This window comes from Oreochromis aureus, linkage group 2, assembly GCF_013358895.1.
Source record: "Oreochromis aureus strain Israel breed Guangdong linkage group 2, ZZ_aureus, whole genome shotgun sequence".
In the NCBI taxonomy this organism is placed as follows: Eukaryota; Metazoa; Chordata; class Actinopteri; order Cichliformes; family Cichlidae; genus Oreochromis; species Oreochromis aureus.
This window is the reverse complement of record NC_052943.1, coordinates 32,297,739-32,302,268: the sequence shown is the minus strand read 5'-3', so window position 1 is coordinate 32,302,268 and position 4,530 is coordinate 32,297,739. Positions and strand designations below refer to the sequence as shown.

The 4,530-nt window shown below is 38.2% G+C and overlaps 1 long non-coding RNA gene across 1 annotated transcript; it reads right to left on the bottom strand.

The window, feature by feature from the left end:
- Positions 1 to 536: 536 nt before the first annotated feature.
- On the bottom strand, positions 537 to 1,477 carry LOC120443363. Its single transcript, XR_005615384.1, has 3 exons — positions 1,391 to 1,477; positions 1,218 to 1,298; positions 537 to 668 (listed from the first exon to the last, which is right to left on the bottom strand). It is a non-coding gene; the product is annotated as an uncharacterized LOC120443363 (long non-coding RNA).
- Between the last annotated feature and the right edge of the window lie 3,053 nt (positions 1,478 to 4,530).

The window sequence follows — 4,530 nt, the reverse complement described above, 5'->3', positions numbered from 1 at the left end:
CTTTGCAAGATTCCATCTACACCACATTCAGAAAGCGCACTCTTTTTTGCAATGGCAAGTAGACGAATGGCAGCTAGTTTTGATCGATATTTAGGATTAATGTTTCCCAAAGTATAATAGAACATTACCAACTTATTTTTGGAGGCATGAGACCCAAGTGGGTTACAAATTTCAATTTCATCTGAGTAAAGGATAATCTGTAAGGCAGAAGGGTGTGCAGAAAATAAACGGTGAGACTTCATGAGTTCTCCATCTATGATATCGTATAAATAATCATTTCTGTAGTTTTTCTGCTCATCTGTCAATGCCAAAACTCTTGGATGGGAGAATAACTGCTCCAAACTTCTGACAAGCGGAACATAATGAAAACATTTGGGCACAGTACTGAGGAATCTTTTTTTCCCTTTTTTTACCATGACAGCAGTATACCCAACACAAACCTCCTCAGATTCCACAAAATTGAAATTTCTCTTTATCACATCATCCTGCCTGTATGTTGTTGAAACAGAGGCAAATGGATCCTCAATCTGGTCGAACACTGCCAAAACATCTTTTTCAAGTCCACTTCCATGATGCTGCTGGAAAACCTTTTGTACCTGACTTCTCAGATTATTGACCAACGATGCCTGATACTGTTGTAATGCTGCAACGACATCATTCACACCACTCTGAAAAACAGACAGAAAGAACAAACGACATCTTAGTTGTTCGCTATTAAAAGAGATTTATTTTTAGCGAATAGACAAATTATAATGTAAGGACTAATAATGTACGTAGCTCTGGAACCAAAAAACTGCATAGAATTATTTGACTGTTTCTTATAGATTTTTTTCCTCACTGAAATTAAAAAAAAAACCCAAACAAGTTTTGAATTCCTTCTCGGATTTCTTGCAAAAATAAAATTTTTAGTTTAATTAAGATTACAATTTTCCTTCTTAAACTGAGACTAAGAGTTGGGTGGTGGAGGAAGGCTTGAGATGGGAGCAACCCTGAAAAGGATAGGCGGAGGCAAATGGATGGATAGCTGGAGACTATGACTGCCTTAGGTAAACTGGAAAGTTGGAGGCACATACAAGTGATGCTCGGTTTTCCATAGTTACTATTAGGATAATCATAATGAATTAAAGGCTGTCACAGGGAAAATCGTTAATAATAAATGATGAAAAAAATAGAGCCACATGTTAAAATAATCATTCTAATTTTGTATGAGCACAAACCTGTGAAAGACGATGTTTCTCTCTTGCAGTCAATACAAGAGCTGTTGCTTGTCTGGTAAGAACATCGTGGCAGGAGTCATCCTTCAGAAAAGAGAAATAAATATAGGAGTGTAATAAACTGGTAAAATGTTTTATCAAAAGAAGTTGTTATTGTTCAGTAGTGATAGACTCACCATAGATTGGCATGATGCTACTCCATCTGCGAACCCGCTTGGACAATCTGCTGAAATGTTTGGAGTCGAGGTATCATTGTTGGTCTGGGATGGAACAAGGGGCCTTTGCGAGATATGGGCGGCATCATCGAAGCCAGAGTACACTGTCATATTACTGTCAAAAGTGCCAAAATGTTCCGGGCACACACTGTCCGGATCATGCTGTATTGCGTTTTGCTCAATCACTGCATCTTCTCCTGAGTTCAATCTGGTGTCTACAGCCACATCCATTGTTGGCTGGCTTGTTGGCTGGTTTTCGACCACTGGATCAGTCCTGTAGGCCCACATGTTACTCAGACCTCTGTTCACCGCTGATGAGGGTTCCCTCCTAGAACTGCAATTGAGATTAATTGATTAATTGACTAGTTAAAGATATTTCTAAGATAATTTCTAAATAATTCTATTCTGCATTTGATAATTTACGCTAAAATATGTATGTTTTCAGACTGAGTTTAATAAATTGTTACTAATTTAATGCTGACTGATATTTGGCAGCTTAACTGTCGTTTAAAAGCTTTAAAGATCCTCAAAAACTAAACCTGGAGAGCTAAACTTCGAAAATGTTGCAAAAACCTTACAATCTGGAGCAAGGAGCATGAGACATGAAAACCTGAGGGGGGGGGCAGATAACAGAGGAGAAAATGCAGACGATCCGACAAAGAACAGAGGGAAGCACACACTAAATATACAAACACACAGGGAAACGAGGAATTGGCAGACAGGTACGAAACACAGCTGACACTAATCAGATGAGAAGAGACCAGGGGGAAGGGCAACAGAATACACGGATGCAGGGCATGGGACTATCAAAGTAAAACAGGAATAAACATGAACATCAAACCAGGACACTTGACTCAAGACAAGGGAGGCATGGAGAACACCTAAACACTGGAAATAATTAACAAATAACCAGGACACTAACTGAAACAATGAATATTAATAAACACAAGCAACCAAGGAGACTCTGGACCATGCCCATAGGTTTATTTAAAACAAAAGTTTAAAAAAAAAATAAAAAATGCTGTTTTCTCTATTAGGAGAAATTAAAGACTCAGAAAGTCTTTATAAATAGATAGCATTGTTGTGGATCATAAGGAATTAGCATTAACATATCTACTGTTAAGCTGTAAAAACAAGTAGGAATCTAACATGAATACTTTATGTGATTTTTTACAAAGATATCAAAGTATATAGTCAGTCTCACCTTACAGATTTTTGTGTCATAGTCGATCCACTGCATCGTCCATTGCCAAGGTGGTCAGAGTGTGTTCGACGAATGTGATACCAAAATGAATTGTAAACACGATATTCTTTGACACATCCATCTATGCCACAAACTACACGGAAATCTGGACTATGGCTATGTGCAGAATTAATATGACTCAGTAAGGATTTGAGGGTCAGACCCACAAAAACAAAGCAGATAACACAGCGCCAAATCATTTTGTTTCACTGATCTGTGAACCGTTTTTTCCCATAATGCCAAGATGACCAGGATTATTCCATTAAGGGGTAGGAATGGCTATCCTAATTCGCTGCCTTATAACCACTGTAGTAAGTAATACTACCGACATGTCAGTATTTACTGAATATAATCTAACCAAATAGTCAAATCTTTAAATATATAGAATTTTATAGATGTAAAAGAGCGAACTAAACCATTTCTGTACACAACCCCATACTCCTCCTGAGTTGGTACAGTCCAGCTTCGCGCCTCTAGCTTCGCGCCTCCAGCTTCGCGCCTCCAACTTGGATTGCAGGATTAGTAATATTTTTGGGTCCGGGATACAGTGGTACAGTGTGAAGAAATTAAGGCACACTATGGAGAAACTGGACGAAATAACAATTGCCACCCTGAAAGGTATGTGACTGTTTTGTTTTTTATATGTTTTGTGTTCTGCTATGTTGCATGTTAAGTCGCTAGCATGGCAGGCTATACTCGATTGTTAGCTTAGCTGCATTAGCATATTTAAATATGCTAATGCTATTACACTACATACAAGGGTATTTTTGAAAACTGAGATTTTCCGTTTTTGGTTTTAAAAAATAATCCCGTCCATAAGTAAATGCAGAAATGAAGGAAAATGCTGCCAAGAACATGCCAAAGCAACAGGGGGCGATATATTCCCAACCGTGTAGAAATGTTGGCCAATCAGAAGTCTAGAAGCCTCAGTGGAAAATAGTAAACAAAGATGGGGCGTAGAAGCAGAACCCAGTCCTATGTGTGGAGGGACAGTAACTGTGTGTGTATATGTAAGCATTTAAACAATGCAGAGAGTACAATTAACAGTAACAGTATTGTAGAAATTCATTTCACCGAAACAATAAGGCGGCGCACAGTGTGACGTCAAAAAAGGCGCACATCTTTCTCCGTTTTTGATAATATCCACCTTGGCAGGCCTTTTTAGAAATCTCCGTTTTCAGTGACCGCAAACGCCGTTTACGTGTGGACGAAAGGTGCAAACGCATACAAAAATCAGCTTTTTCAAAAATACCTGGGTAGGTGTGGACATACGTCTGTGAATTTATTCAACAAGTGTGCAAAGTGCCATAATTTAATGCCAGTTTTACAGAAATTGTGGGAGTTTCAAATTTCCATTAGTAAAGTTATTTCATTATATACTTTAGCACAGGAAGTTAAAAAAAGAGACATTTATATGTATACACTTATATAATTGATGTATCACAAATATAATACTTTTTCCAGTCAATGGGAAGAAGGTAATTTAGAACCTGTGGAGCAGTCAGGAGGGAATATAATGGAATAGAGTATTGTTTTTAAATGGTAAATATTAAATTATGTTTCTTGTGTATCCTGTGTGTTACCCAAGCAAAGCTGTCAGCTGGCTTGCACATGAGGATAATGCAATGTAGTGATAATTGGAAACTCCTATTGCAGAAGCAAATGTTGGAGAAGACCTCTCATCACTGTCACGAGATGACATCAAAGATCTGTTTCCTGGTCCTGAACATTTCCTCAGGCGTCGGGCTCTATGGCTTGCAGTGCACAAATGTGAAGAAGTAAGTTCAGTCCTATCGCTGTGTGACAAAACTGTGAGCACACCAGCTTGTTTTATGCAGTTTCAAATAATTCCACCAAT